Source organism: Ptychodera flava, chromosome 16, assembly GCF_041260155.1.
Source record: "Ptychodera flava strain L36383 chromosome 16, AS_Pfla_20210202, whole genome shotgun sequence".
NCBI lineage: Eukaryota > Metazoa > Hemichordata > Enteropneusta > Ptychoderidae > Ptychodera > Ptychodera flava.
In genome coordinates, this window is record NC_091943.1 from 35,929,151 (window position 1) to 35,946,362 (window position 17,212).

At 37.2% G+C, this 17,212-nt stretch overlaps 1 protein-coding gene across 2 annotated transcripts in view; it reads right to left on the reverse strand.

Annotated features, from left to right (window-relative positions):
- The window catches only part of LOC139114704 (corticotropin-releasing factor receptor 1-like), a 130,763-nt gene extending 125,111 nt beyond the window's left edge, over positions 1 to 5,652 (reverse strand). For both annotated transcript variants that reach the window (XM_070676574.1, XM_070676575.1), the window contains exon 1: positions 5,538 to 5,652. The gene's annotated coding sequence lies outside the window, so the exon portion shown is untranslated. The remainder of the gene's footprint in view (positions 1 to 5,537) is intronic.
- Between the last annotated feature and the right edge of the window lie 11,560 nt (positions 5,653 to 17,212).

The window sequence follows — 17,212 nt, forward strand, 5'->3', positions numbered from 1 at the left end:
CTGTCCACACTGATGTAGTGCATGCGAATTCCGTGACCACCCAGGTTGTTTGCAAACAGTGATTTGAGTACGTTTGATTGGGCCTTTTCTTGACTTGTCTCAGTGGAACCTTTATCCTTTGAAAGAGTGTGTGTGTTGGCGGACGCATGTGTTTCTTCAGCTTAAAATAAAAGCTGCTAGCTTCATTAATTAGGTTAGACCATTTGACCTTGGGATAGGGCTGTCAAAAGCAGTACAAAAATCTACGAAGCAAATGTGGCTAAAATATTGTATCATATGAATATTAATAAAGTCCAGAAAAGAAAGTAACCATTATTAAGGTACTAGCTCACGTCATTATGTCCGGCTTTTGTAAACAACAACAGCAAAAGAAACACAAAAGGAAGCGGTAATATGAATGGTATTTTAAAGAATACTACAACGTCTTGTGCAACTGTAAATAGTCACGTGATGTTTTGTCATCGGTACGTGTGTTGCATGATCCTAGGCACGTAATATATATATATATATATATATATATATATATATATATATATATATATATTATATATATATATATATATACTTGTTTAGTTCAAGATCAGCTGGAGTAGAGTGCTCAATACTAGAGTAGAGCTAAATACATATATATATATATATATATATATATATAATATATATATATATATATATATATATATATATTATATATATATATAAGTATGTGTGTCAACATTAACAGGTAGAGTAAAAAAGCAAAAACAACTTTATTTGATGTTACATCCAAATATTCTAAAGCCTTGCGTTTTTCAAGTCTACAAAATCTCTTCACAACATTACTATTCCAAACGGGCACTTTAAAGTTGCGAATAGAAAATACTGAAGGGCCACATTCATAAATATTTCTGGAAATATAAAGTTTTTTTTATTCTTGGATCGAAATACCATGTTGTACGTGTTGTATAATTTTATAGATTGATATAAAAGCTCATGTTTAATACACGTGTGAAAATTTCGTCGGATAAGCTCAGCAATAAAAAGTCACAGATGGATGTCACGTTGTAAGACTTAGCTTTAAATTTGGATCACGGTGATTTATAATTCTATGACTTAAGGAAATGTTGCCGTGAAGAATAAATGTTCTTCCTGATTTGACAAGTTTTCCGATTACTTTGAAAAGTTTACATATTTCCATTATGCTTGTATAGATATAAACAAAAATAAATAAATACATGAAAAACATTAAAATAAATAATGAAGTCATTTAGTCCATAAGAATAGATTGTTACAGCTTTGTGTATGCATTAACTTTTCAATTATGTTATTATCTATGTATTGGGGTGAGTAAATGGCAGATGATCGTTGTAGTCAAAGCATTGTCGGACATGAATGGCCCTGCATCATGAAGTAAAGCAAAAATTATAGAGATGTTATACGGAGCTGTTATGCGGAGCTGTTAATGTTATGCTGGTGAAGTAATAAATGTATTCTGGCGCTCAATAGTAATAACATGCAGAGAAAACGTTGCACATGTCAATTGCAACTTAAGCTCCCAGGGTCTTTTATTGTCATGGACGACCGGCAAATCGATAAGTGTTAAAGTGTTAAGCCATTCAACCGATTAGTCCAGAATGTTTGCGATGAAGTTCACTGTAGATATCGACATTTGGTTGTTCCTTCTCTTTACTCCAATTATTCAACAATGTGGAAAAAAGACTTGTAGCAGGAGTAAATAGGATAATAGCTGTTGTTATGGTAACACATTGAAATAAAAATGACGCTACTTTTTCGCCTTTCTCGGCAACATTTTCCAGAAAAAGTATGTTGTACTTGGAATAAAATTAACTAACATTACTTTTCCGCCTTCCGCCAAGTGTACTTAGATAACCAATCAGTGACCTTAAGGGTGCAGCAGTGATGTGATTTAACAATACTTTATACGAGTCATCTTTATTCCAATTTGACACGATTTGCCTGTCATGATGGATACTCGACAATGTATGTCGCTTTGGCAACGCCGCAAACAGATAGTAATCATGTCAATTCGAACGAATACATCCGAAAGAATAATTGTCTGTAGTGGTCGATTCAAGCAGCATTTTTTGTACATCGCGCCGAGTACAACTCGGACAGAATAAATATTCTCAAAAACGCTAAAATTGAACAGAAGACAAACATGATGTATTCAGTGTGGCCTTGAGCATAGCAGTATGAGGTCCCGATATCGATATGAAATCTGTCAGCGTTTATGAAAGATTCGCTCTCATGCTTTCATATTTAAATGCTCACACTACTGACCCATTACATTACTAGTATTTTGCTTCGATGTGGTCGTTGCATGGAGTTAACAGCCAGCCATTGACAGGATACAAAAAGTAAATGCATACGGAACATTTGCATGTGAATTGACGGAGAAACTCGCGGCCAATCACAGATCAGCCACGAGATGAAAATCATTTGAATAATGCCAATGACACTGTGTGAATGTGTATTGAATTTGATGGTGATATGTGCTAAGCGTTGACATTTCAGATATAAATGAAATTATCTCCGTAACCTTACTCAGACATTTGTAAGAATGGAACGTGTGACAACGTGGCAAAGCCTTACATTATTGTGAACTTATCAGAATTTGACGTCAGTCTCTGAAAAGCAGTGTGATTGTAATACGGCAGTCTATACCATTCGTCTGCCATACATATAACATCATGTACATACATATTAGACCTATCAAATAAAAACAGTCTTTGGGAGAGTAAAACGTCCGTATTAAATGTGCATGTATCATCCAAATAGTTTTGCTGCACAAACTAAAGCAGCTGTACAGTGGCCTATCCTCTCTGGGTTCAATTCCGTCCCGACTGCCATTAAAACTATAAGTAATTATCTCATCTGTCTCCCCCCCGTTCCCCGATGTGCGCCCTGTCATTGCTGATGCTTTTAAAACACTAACAACGTCGCACGCAAATTATCTGGGAGGACTGATTTACGGCGCGCCAAGATAAATTCAACCGGCAAATACTGACGTTATCTGACAAGATTAAGATTCATCGTGTATATGCAATGACAATGTCACAATGATGTATTAGCTACCCAGATATCAATATGAAATTGGGTTCATCGATTATGATATTAAGTCATTGCATCGTTATCGGTTTAAATATCTCCATAGGTGTCTTTGATCTTGATATCTCAAAGTTTATTGTCATCTATCGAAATACGTAATGTAGAGTTAGTATTCACACAATCAGCTTATTTGCTGTCAATCAACATCACAAAGGTATATAACCGTTCCTGAATCTACACCCTGGATAGAATTGCTGATCGCCTTCTGAATGTAAGGATAATGTGAGTTCTGTGTCGGTTTTTGAAACGTAATATCTACAGGTTTTTTACACTGAAAGGTCAACCGTGTATCGTTGATGGCAAAATATCCTCAAAGTCAGACTGACTCTTGCGAGGAAGCCGACAAATTTCAAATAAAAATATTGATGTGCAGTGTTCGGCTACTCAAAACGTTTAATTTGTTATGAGAACTCAGGGTGCGAAAAATATTTGTATCGAAACATCGTGAACTTGAGATCAGTTGCATAGGATGCATCACGTCGGTAGCTCTTCTTTATCAGGAATGCCACGAATCTGTGTGGTTCGCTTCACCGATATGAGACAATAAAGGAAATACAAGGAGAACAGGTAGAGCCATCACACACGCTCCAGGAGCATTGTTACAAACCAACGGGGTTGCATTTTCCAATCCTTAACACGATTTTAATCTAACAGTATGGCCATTTTAGTAGCAACTGGTGTAATGGACAAAACCTACAAGTTTAGTAAAACCCCCAAGGTTTATAATTAAGAATGGCGTCTGTGTATCGCAAATAAAATATACCGACAATATTTCATTACAGGCTACCGCGGTAGGGCTATGCCTAAATTTCACTTGTCTGTTACAGCTGTACATGTCAAAGTCTGGTGTATCTTTTACTTCAAAGGCTTATATGAGCTCTACAGTTGAATAGTTGGCTTCGCATAGTTATTGCCAGTTTATCGATGGAGCATCGAGTCCTAAGCTTTACATACATACTTTATTCACTAACTGTGCATACCGTATTACTATAGCGAATTCGCAAACACGAAAAGCAGGGCACTTATGATTAAACGTCTCAAGTTTCTTTAAATGTAATGTACCAATGTAAGTATTTTTTATGATAATAGAAATTAATAGCTTTATTACCCAATTCGATCATGCAGCGAGTTTATAACTGAATAATGCTTGTATGTACGGCAATTGAAAAGTGTTGTTGCTGGATTAGATTGCATACAAATGTAGTTCATCTTGTTATATTAACATATAAATATACAATCACCTATTATCAAGGTCAAAGACAATCCCTGTTTACAATGCCAAGGGACATTTGTGCAACCGCCGGAGCCAATTACTTTAAGGTGAATATTTCAAGAATGCGACCGAACACACAGTTTGAAGAAGACTTTGTTTAATTTACGAGCGAGAGGTTGATGAGATACGACACTACGGAAATTTATACTGCGGATAAAATACGTTTTGAATCGTCGGAAACTGTCGGGGAGGTAATTTTATGTTCGCTTATGTAGTCTATAAAAAAATCTGTTATTCATCATTTGACGAACCTTCAGGGGTCCACAATATAATAAAAGCAAACAGGCCTTGGATTGCTAACCAACGGTGTGCATATTAGCCCGAATGTATTCCGTCCTAAATTGAATGTTTACATTAATCCTATCGTCTGTACAAGCATATATCCGTAAGAAAATTAATCACCATAGCTATGTCTGCGTTTGAGCTAATGGGTAAATCTGAATTGTGAATATTTTCCCATGCAGCAGATTTAGTCCGGGTTGTCAGTCTAGCGCCCATCGAAAACAGCACGGCTTTGTGTTGTGAGAGTGACAATGCGAAGGATGATTGTCATTGAATTTCATGTTGATTAAGTTTTCTGTGTTTGTATGCCGAGCCGTACTTCACGAATGTAGCCCCTATGTGAGAATACTCCATTAAATGCTGCAGCATCAGATATGTCATCTTCAGCAACATAGCACGCTATGCATCTCAACTTTTTTATGCGACAATTGTGGCATGCTCCAAGCAAGACCCTACTACGTGTTTAAGTATGAGTCGTCGATTTCAATTTTTAAACGTTGAATTACTTGCCCTGATTGTTATCCAAACTGCAGAGGACTTAATATTTCCTCGATTATAAAATTTACTTGCTGCTCATAATCGACATAAAGCCCTGTGGTACTAGCAGACAGGAAGTAACTGTTGCTTATTCTGCCGTTTAATAAATAGCACCGATCAATCCACAAGCGTGTAAGTGCTTTTTTAGTTTAGCGGCGAGCCTTTTCAAACATAAATTTCTTTTGCAGGATACCCTTAAAACATGATTAATAATTTTTCGATTTTTACCACTTCTTTGTCAACAGCATATACTGAAGGCTGAATTTCAAGTTAATACAAATTTCTATCCCTTAAAGCGAGCATTCACTTTTGAGATACTGTGTCTGATATCTTCACTTACCTTTCACTGTGGACAGGTTCGAATTCAGAGAAGCGATATCTTTCCGTCGTACCGACTGATTAAGACGGCTTCATTACAGTGTACATTACACTATTGGGAAGCACGTTCTGTGGACGAGAGTCTCGTCAAATCTCGTTTTCGCATGCATCACCGCATTGTGCGACTACCCGTCTTACTCGTCAATTCAACAACTTTCGTTTTGGAGATTGGAGACTGCGATGACAAGTAATTTAAATAATGTTCATGCTACTGTAAATTTATTTTGCAGATTCTCTCGCAAATATCAAGCGTGTTGCTCAGTGATATATTTGTCTACGCATATGAGTAATTTCCTCATGCTGTTGACATAGACGCTGTTATTTGCATCCCTACAGCGTAGAACAGTGCTGATGAATTCGCCTTCATAAGACCTTGTATTCAAAAAGCTAGACCAAATTGATGTGTCTTCCTTACATATCCACTATTCTCATTGGTACACAATCGCATGTTGCAACTCCAGTTTCACGAAGTCAACTCATTTGAGAGATGGTAATATTTACACTAGACGTCACTCAGCCTAGTTGCATTAAAGCGACTGAGAGTAGAGTAATGCAGGGTTTAAGATTCAGGATAGCACACGTGCATTCTAGCACTGACTTATCCAAATATATCGTGCTGTTTGTGGCAGAGACGAAAAGACAGACACAGAAAGGTACATGTAGCTAGGTAGGTAGGTGGGTGGGTAGGTAGGTAGGTAGGTAGGTAGGTAGGTCGGTCTGTCTGTCGGTCGGTGGGTAGGTAGGTAGGTAGGTAGGTAGGTAGGTAGGTAGGTAGGTAGGTAGGTCGGTCTGTCTGTCGGTCGGTCGGTCGGTCGGTCGGTCGTTAGGTAGGTAGGTGGGTAGGTAGGTGGGTAGGTAGGTGCAATGTATGCATGCTTGCGTTCATACACTTACCTAGGCCTTCTTACATACATACATACATCAATACATACATTGATAAAAATCCATCCATCAATCCATCCACTCACCCGCCTACACGTACATCAATCCATCAATCCACGCACGCACATAATACATACATACATACATACATACATACATACATACATACATACATACATACATACATACATACATACATACATACATACAGACAGACAGACAGACAGACAGACAGACAGACAGACAGACAGACAGACATACAGACATACAGACAGACAGACAGACATACATACATACATACATACATACATACATACATACATACATACATACATACATACATACATACATACATACATACATACATGCATGCATGCATGCATGCATGCATGCACGCACGCACGCACGCACGCACGCACGCACAGACAGACAGACAGACAGACAGACAGACAGACAGACATGCATACAACACACACACACACACATACATACATACATACATACATACATACATACATACATACATACATACATACATACATACATACATACATACATACATACATACATAACATACATACATACATACATACATACATACATACATACATACAGAGGTTCCATTTCTGGCTTAGACACAAATGTATAGTTCATCATAAATAAAGTCCCTTTTCAGTGACAAATCCTTGAATCATGTTTGACCGCCAATATATGATGTAGCTTACAATTTTACTGACTGAAACTCGGTGAATGGCAACCGAGCATAAACCTCGCAATATTCACCGTCCTTAATGCCCTTGGACATTTTGCAGTTAAGATAAAAGTAATACATTGAGATGGAATTTCAGTATAACGGTTAATTGGTCGGTCCTTCATCGAGGGATGTAAAGAAAATTTCGATAGCCCATGTCAATTTCGTGGTCTCTGCCTTAATACAGCCTACAGTGCGCTGACAATCACTAGACTGAATAGACGAGACTATACGGACAGTCTTTTTGTAAGTTCGGGTGAGATCTGCCGTCAGAGCTCAACACTACTGTCAGGAAATCCCCAATGCAAGGCATGAACGAGGAGAAGAACACGCAGCATTTCCGTTTTATGATCCGAAAAATTTGCATAATGCGCGATTAAGTGTCTGCCATAGCTACTAACCATTTCGAATTGTCCAAAATCAAAAGCGTGTGTTATCTTTATGATGGTAATTATGAGCTTTGTGCAGCAAGTGTATTAAACTGCATACCGCCGCAAGAAATAAAATGGTTACACTCTTTAGTAAATCACATGAGTAGGTATAGGTCTACACACTCATCGGATTTTTCCAAATCGATCATCCATAAGCAATCGTGCATGATAAACTTAAATCAAGACTGTCTTCCCTCCCAGGACAAGATTTCTTTCGCACGAATGGTGGGCGACGACATCAGTATACTGTCCTTGCACAAACTTTGTGACATCGATGCACAACACAATCCAATTGATAGCGAAATAATACACACATTTATACAGTTAATGCATTTCTAAAATCTGCTGGTATGGCATTTAAACTCCACTGATTTCAGGCATTGTAATTACATGCAATGTATTCCCAATAGCCCCATCTTGTATTTGAGTGAAAATGAGTTATGCCTAATCTCTGTTTGAATAAAAATACATAAAAATGAAAAGTTGCTGGGTATTTCATAGCACGCACCATATGTTTATGATCTATGTAACCTTAGTGATGACATATCTATTGCTTATGGAATATTTATCAGTGAGAGTTAGAGATCAAGGAAACAGTAGGTCATAGCGATAGTTAATATACGTTTATAGATATCTCCCATAAAACAAAACCACATGGTTTCAACAACGCGAAAAGACGATTTCTCCTTAACATTACTGTAAGCTTACTTCCGATCACAAGGTATCGTTTCTGCCCGGCCATGGTTTCATCTCCACCTCACCTGAGCTGGTGATGCGTAGTAAGTTTCAGACTTAGTAAGATTTTCCAACGATGTGTAACTTCAATGGATAATTAATGGTGGAAAAAATAGAATGGACAAGTATATCTCAAGATTAATCTTTTATAATGTATACGAACGCGTTTTGTCACGCATTAGCTTTGTCGCGCATAAGGTGAAGTATAAGCACAATGCAAAATTTACTAGCAGACCAGGCCGTACTTTGTGTAGGGTGGATTTGACACTAACGGACCAATCTTGACGGTATTGAGGTACTTTTCGGTCAACTTGCTTCGTTTGGACACCCGTAACGTCTCCTACATGCTAAGATGTACAAGATTGTGCTCCTTTACATCGTCAATAATGATTTGCTACAGCTGACGTTGTAGTGTGACAGTAAAGATCCCATTATACAATTCCTAGTTCAAGTATAGCTTTTCTACACCCGTGGAAAATTATCAATGACAGGAATTGATGTTAATTTGAGATTTTTTGACAAGTTCCTTTATAAATGGCGAACGTCTGTAATTGTGTTGTCGGATTGTCCACGTTTTTGTTCTCAAAGCAGGTGATGGAATGTTCGGCTCCATTATCATTACACGCTTTTCGTCTATCCGCTGATACAGCAAGCGTGTGTGAAAAGCCTATTGCTGTAACAAGTTAGGGTTGGACCATTTGATATCTGAAGGGACTGGAAGATTTTCGCGAAAAAAAGATTCCGAGCAAATGTCAATGAAACAAAATAAGCTAAAGAGGGCTTGACAAAAGAGTGGGGGAGAGGTAAAAATAATATGTATACAATGGATCAGGTAAAAAATGCTACCTCATCAATCTTCCAGACCCTCCTCGGATATAAAATTGCTCACCCCTCAGTATGCCTGTATTATCCCTGATGATATGATTGGTAGTGATAGAAGTGTTGCAAGTATTGCAGCTATTCATCATCATTAGTCAAATAAACCGTCTTGGAGAGCGTTGTGATTGAATCACCGGTTGGAAATTGTACTATTAACGTTTGCTGAATAATCCGTCAACTCGTTGATATAAATACATTGTACATGTGTGAGCGAGGTTTTACGGTGCGTTCTGAATGTTGTTTTTGCTATGTGCAAGCTCCTGGTACCTTCTGCCGCGGGTATGTGGTTTTACGGAAACCTCAGTAACGCGGAACCCCGGAAGACAACAACCTGACATGGAAACATACCGAGGTGACGACATTGATTTGATGAACAATACGGCTGCAACTTAGGACCAATTGTTTTTTTTAAAATTGCTTTTTCTATCACGATCTAAAAAAAAAGTTTATTTTAGCCTTCATTCCTCTGAAGTATAGTGTAATACAAACTATTAGACTTGCAAATATTTGTGTATATGCAAAGTTTTTGTTGACTATTGAATTTCCAGCCTGGACCAAATTCAGTTGTCAACCCTAACAGTGAACAATATTCTGTGTCGACAAGTTGAACACAATACCTTCCGAAATGATTTGGAGGAGTATAACAAAACCTGCTTTTTTAACAAACGGGATGAATCTAATGGGAAAATGTAAAAATATAACGGCTATTGGGGCTTTAAACTAACAATACTCGTTTAATAATATAATCGAAAGGGTGGAAAATCTACCGGTATTGTTAACGTTGTTAATGTTGACACATATTTCAGTGACCAACTCCGGCTGCAAACTATACATACATTACCACCAGCAGTGCTGGGCCCGTTCTAGTCATGAAGCCGCTCAGATTTGTGGGACGGATAAAAAAATATAGAAAGACGAACGGGAATTTCCAAGATGATGTCATACTGACGCCAGTTGCTGCTAGATATGCACAACACACAAGGATAATAAAAAACTGTGAAAAGCCGAGCATTTCGTCTGAAGAGGTAAAATTCCATAAATATGAGCATTTCTGCGGTCCCCCTATCCCATTCTCGACTCTTATTTAATAACTCTATTTCCAGCTTGGCATTCAGTGTAACACCCTAGGGCGTCGCATTTTTCATTGTAATACTCGAGCTCGATGCACTAAAGTCCATAGCTGTCTGTCGAAACTTGTTGATATTGCGGAGGGCCACGAGACATTCCTTTCAATTTTTTTCACTCACATCTCCTACCGCAAAACATGCAGATCCAGTTCTGTACACACAGAAATGTGTATCCTTTGACTTGCAATGTGCCTCTTACCGAAACCCCACACAGATGATGGAAGACATCACGTCAAGCTTAAATCCGTACAGAATTAAGCTCATATCTGATACGGAGACAACTGATCGTGACTGTATTAAATCTCCTCTTAAAAGCATCATTAAAAGCTATCAAACGGAATCGTCAACAAAGTTTTGTTGTAATGGTTTTACTCACTCTATTTCATCGTAAGAAGAATTCATTCTTTGAAAATCTGTCAGTGCTACTCTTTGCTTTTATGCTAAGATTATCATGGATGATCCGTACAGTATACAGTTACATTGTCGATATTCGAATCCATGTCAAGTTAAGTGCTGATAGGAGGGACTCGGATTGCATCACGTGACCCACAGCCTTTGTGAAATTGATTGAGAAAGATGTGTATTTTGTTCATCAATAAGACAGATAATCGTTATAGTTATTTTCTCAGTATTGCAAGGATTTTACGACGTTCTTTGTCAGTTGTAAAAGCAGGAAAAAACGAATTACACATTTAAGTTTTTTTTTCTCAACATGAGTCTTCTTGTCTGGGATGCCAACTTGTTAAACAGAATCCTGCCCTATGAGGGAGTTATGAGAAATTTTTACTCGACCTAAATAACGTGCTTGTGTGAGGAGTAAAAATGTTTGAGCTCAGTATTGCCTTAATTTAAATGTATATCGATTTGATTTCCGACACAGAACCGCACAACAATATGTGTATATATGTGTTCATATCGGACACAGGGTAAGGTGAAATTCAGAAAGTGGTGTAAATGCACCAAAACCCGATTTTTCCTGAAATTTTGTCAGGTAACAATTGTGGCGAAAGGTCAACAGCATTGTTACACAGTAGCGTTCAGACTACAAATCCTGTATATAATCTTCCTCTGGATGGCAAACGATGCACTGTATGGCGATAAATTGAGTACCCTCGCTGCGAAACGTTGGTGTTAAATGACAAGACAACAAAGTCACCCCCTCAAGCGACGTATATTTTAAAACTCTCCAGGGTTTATACGTAAACAGGATGTACCGAAAGACGACAAGCTTGTGAGAGCAATTGAAAAGTTGAATACCGACAGAACAGAAAGGAAATAACACAATGATGAAGAGTCAAAATGAGAATCAATAGTGTCGGTTACCTTTGAACAGTTAATACATTTGTAAAATTGCAGAGTTCATTAATTCAGAATAGTGTATCAAGATCGCTGGTGGGCCTTCTACAAAACAAGACTTGAGAGAAAAAGCTCGATGGTTACTTACCAGCCTCTGTCTATTGTAGTCATTTGCTATTGGAAACGAATAAGGAAAAGGTAATTTATTTGAAGGTAATGAGTACGATGAACTATAATGCATTGTCAACTTCTATGGTTCAGCTAGTTCATCCTATTTTATTCTTTTTAGATAGAATAATTTCCTGCAATTTTCCTCGCGCTGTTAAAGTAATGTGACAATTATTAGTCGACACAACACTATTATGGCTTAAGATTGGCATTTGAAAAGACAAAGACTGAGATGTTGAGCATTATTATTATTCTGCATGTACAGTTAATTACAATAATTTATCTAAAATGGAAATGATTTCACAATCAACATGGCCTGCCGGATCAAATTCAGCATTTGTTAAATCCAATAAAATTCAGTTTTGTTCTAGTTTTCATACATAAACTAATAACATAATCCCTTAACTATGCAAATGAGTTAATGATCAGTATGAGTTAATGATCAGCTAAGAACCTTACACTATGAGATAGATTGAGATATCGACTGATATTTCAAATTCTATCTGACTATGGTAAGTGGAACAAATACAGTCACAGATAGATATACAAACACACAAAAGTAAAAAGGCTCATTATTTCAACCTATTATGTGGGATATGCCTACACGTGGAAAATGCACATCGGCAATCTGATCATCCTTCCCTAAGATTTAATGGTTCATCCTAGAACGGCATCCATGCAAGCCGAGTATTATGTTTTCTCACAGAGATTGATAGTGGGCTGCTGACACGCCTGAGTCACTATAAGTGTATGGTGGAAGTGTCTTCATTTACGTATTATACTATAGATAATTATCATCATTATTTCTGACACGTTTCATTTTTCGTATTACTTACACTGCAATGAGAATTCCGTTGATGTTTGTCGGACGAGATTGTCGACAATTGTATGAATAATGTAGTCCTAAGATATAACCTTGTCATGTTAAAATCGTTTATTTAACCTCCATCGTATTCTATAGAGGTTGGGAATCACTGTGGGAAAACATGTTCACAAGGTTTCAATGTATAATACGCAAATATGCCATCATCATACATCGTCGTGTAAGGCAGCTCCAGTCCGGAAAACGAATGTCGCACTCAAGTCATTTAATTGTACTTCACCGCCTTGGCTTTGATGATATTGTAAGTTATTTTTGTGAGAGATTTCTCAATTGTGCAGTTTTGTAATTGTCAACAACATGTTGAATTATCGATAGAATGGTTGTAGAAAATGCAAAAGTTGTAAAGATAAAAGTTTTGCTTCTACTCCATTTATCCTTAATAGGAAAACACACAGATTGCTACTTTTATTGATTCCAGGAAAGCCTTTGATAGTGTGTCGACCTAAAGGTATTATATACAAACTACTCATAAATTGAGTCAATGGGAAATTGTATGGAATTATGCGAGTAATATATAAATTGGTTTCCTCGAAGCCCAGGGGTCAAAAAGGGTGATAACACCGGTTGGTTATTTAGCAATGACTCTGCTGTTGAAAGTGAATATGTGCATGGAGGTGCTAATGCAGATTATAATAATAATGTAAGCTTTATTATTGTATGTCGATAACAGGGTGATTCCTTTTGACGCGGAAATGATATGATAGGAAAAATGAAAGTGTTAAAACATGTCAATGGTTGATGTAATAAATAAATGCAACGTATATAATGTAAACCCAGAAATTCTCCGCTTCAGTAGTAAAACTGTTTAGGAGAGCATTGGTCAGTATCAAATATGTGTAGGTGACGTACTACATATTTGCTTCTACTCCATTTATCCTTAATAGGAAAACACACAGATTGCTACTTTTATTGATTCCAGGAAAGCCTTTGATAGTGTGTCGACCTAAAGGTATTATATACAAACTACTCATAAATTGAGTCAATGGGAAATTGTATGGAATTATGCGAGTAATATATAAATTGGTTTCCTCGAAGCCCAGGGGTCAAAAAGGGTGATAACACCGGTTGGTTATTTAGCAATGACTCTGCTGTTGAAAGTGAACTACATATTACTCTGATGAGAACAAGTATCTGGGAATGCAAAAGTTGTCCACGATTCAGTTAACGCTAAATTGTAATATCTGAAGTAGCTAACAAAGCTCTGGACGCTGTAAATTTATATTAACAATTTATTGCTTTTTATGTACTACACACAGTAACAGACTGAATTTTACTGTGTCTTAAATATTATTTTGCGATCCCGAAATCTGTAAAGGTCAGTGAATGATACGAATTTTCCTTCGCCTTGAGTAAACTTGTGTCTGCGTCATTAACACAAGGGTGTAAACAGTAAGTTTGCGTCTATGCTCCTAATTTCCAAGTAAGAACCCTTGGATGATTTCACAAGAAAATTATGGCACTTTTATTTAGTAATTGTGCAATAGATGCACATGTGTGTAATACCGATCATCGACGCTTGCTTGGGTGTTTGAGAGATTCATTTGAAACGCTTTTCAGTAAAAATGACAGATGTTTTATGTTTTTATTTGCATTTAGGCCTACAGTGACTGAAAGAGTACAATAGTTTTCATTTATCCCAACTTTTCACTGTTGTTTTGGTACAAGTTATCAGAAATGCATCGTCCGGTCCTCTATGTTAGTTCAGCAAAGAATTATTTGTTTTAAGTTCCCCGCCCGGAAAGACCCTGCCTTCCCGAAGACGTCAGAAATACTGTGACTGCAAATTCATTGGTCCTGGCAAAGTAAACGATTGCAGGTCAAATGATAAATAAACTACTACTTCTAAAAACTGTGCCATATATATGACATCATGTTCGGGTGCATAAATCTAAGTCTTTTCTGAAACAAGTTTTTTATATGGTTGAACATGATAGAGAGATTCTCTATTTACATCGACAATTTGACGTATGCGCGCAGCGTTGGTTGAGCACAGTGTATTGGGGGCTATATAAGGGCACAGTATGAGGTACTGTGGATGGGATGAATCCATTAGGGAATTAGAAACGTCTTTTGTAATCTATGCCATAAGTTTTGACCCGTTTGGGAGTAGCAACCACGTCACCTTTGTAGTGACCGACGAACCACTATGGAATTTGACAAACATGTTTAAGAAACAGACGTAACAAACGCTAGGTGACCGTCTGAAAGCCAGATTGCAATAATTACGTTAGTCGCTAATCTTCCTCAACGAAAATATACGGTTCACTCTCGGAGTTTGGGCCATTAACTAAGGAGTATGATATAAATACAGACGTCATTTTCCTTCGGTAGTTTTGTGAGGTTAGGCAAAGGAAATTTCTCATTATTTGTCGATAGACGATACGTAGGTATTAGGTTAGTAGTTTTTCGGAAGTTAGAAAGGAAGGCAATACCATCTGTGCGTCCATTCACCTATGTGTAAAGAGATGGGTGCAGAGATTGTTAGAATTACAGACAAACAGACAGACAGATAGATATCAACGTACACATATACTGATATGTACATCATTTTCCCCACACTCATGACATGAGTTTAATTGAACTAGAACATTCTTAGGGTCACTGTCTTTCATGACCTGGAAATTCAAATTAATCACAAGTGGAAATATTTTTAGAGCAGTGATTAGTATATTAATAGAAGTTCTAGATTGTTCTTTATGGTTTTAATCAGCCACTTTTTTGGATCCGGGACCCTGTCGCAGACGTGTTACTTCAAAACTTTGGAAACTCCCGCAGTATAGATTTCAAGACTTTGTTTCACTGCCATACTGGATTTATACTGTAGACTTTGCACTATAAAGTGGACATTGCACTCAAGTCTTCAAGCAAGCCGAAGGAATTTGTCTCACTGTATGACTCAATTCTTGAGCTATGTGTCGACCCAGCTGAGAAAAGTAGCCTGTACTTTATCCCTTGACTTTGCGACTAGTTTTATTTTCTTAATAAATTTTATCTTTAAGGGAAACTGCTGAGTTCACGGGGGTTTTTTTTCACGTAACAATACGCAAACACCCATCCACATACATACATACATACATACATACATACATACATACATACATACATACATACATACATACATACATACATACATACATACATACATACATACATACATACATACATATCAGATCGTAAGTCACCTTGATGGCTCGAAAACGTTCATAAAAGCAAATAGAAATGCTTCAAGTTGATGCTGATTATTTATCAATTTAAAGTATTTGTCTTCGTAGATTTACTTAAGGAAAATGCCAGGGGTAGATACTGTCAAGTCTAGTATGTTCTAACCATCATGTCTCTCTCTTTCGTCGCGTTATCAGACTTATTACTTCTGCTTTGAGAGTCTGTACCACTCTTAAACTGAAAGACAGATCTGTAACACTGTTTTTTCATTATGTCAATCATTCTACCACTGTAAGGATTATTATAAACGTTGGTTACAACACGGTTAATACTTGAAGTTATCTGGTTAGTATTCGTGCTAAATCCATCTACTCTGGCCATGTTTAAAGATCGCTTCATACAACTAAACGTAAATGCTACCTGCCGATCAAGCAATACCTGGATACCGTAAATCTGCATATATGACCATATATGGTCAAAGAAGCGCGTTTCTTTGTATACTAAAGGAGTACTGTACGCTTGTTAGCGGCGCACATTTTTATGTTGCCTTCGAGTAAGAATCAGTAGCTGACTAAATGTGATCACGGTCCGTCCACTGTGATGTGATCGAACTTCTGTCAGGACCAGAACTTAGAGGTGAAATCGCCACGAGACTGGTAGGGCAATCTGAAACACTCTGCAAAACGGTAACTTTAGGGACTCAGTAATTAGTTGTTGAAAGGTACTTGTTGACACGCCGCATTAGCTACTTTTTCAGCCCCGGGCCGAAAGAGTCAAACTAGACCTATAATACTGTTCCCCGTAATGTGCAACGCTCTTCAGAGTCTTTAGAATTAGTCTCCACACTGATCAGTCTCCACACTTATCAGTTGAGCACCTGAAGGCATTGCAGCTTATGTGAAGCCATTGAAATTTGCATCCATTTAATTGAAAGCTAATTTATGCATCTTTGTGCGGAACAAATAAAACTGTCGTCTTTATGTCTATCATTACAACTTGGAAAAATTTCCCTTACCAGTTTTGATGGAGTGATGGGTGGGGGTGAAAATCTCAGAAACCACAAGCTGTAAGAGCTATCAGATTTCTTTTATTATTATTTTATTATTGTTTACGATGAATGATGTTTCCACAGAACATTACTATTCAAATTTAAAATGTCTGTTTTTCTCATAGCTTGGTTTGAATAAGTTAACCTTTTTGGTCGGGACATAATTCGTTTGCTATAATTTATATGATATATTCGTTGTTATAATTTGATTGTTTCTTAGCTATTTTGTTTGAAATGTCAACTTAAATTTCATATTTAAATCCCTACGACATGTT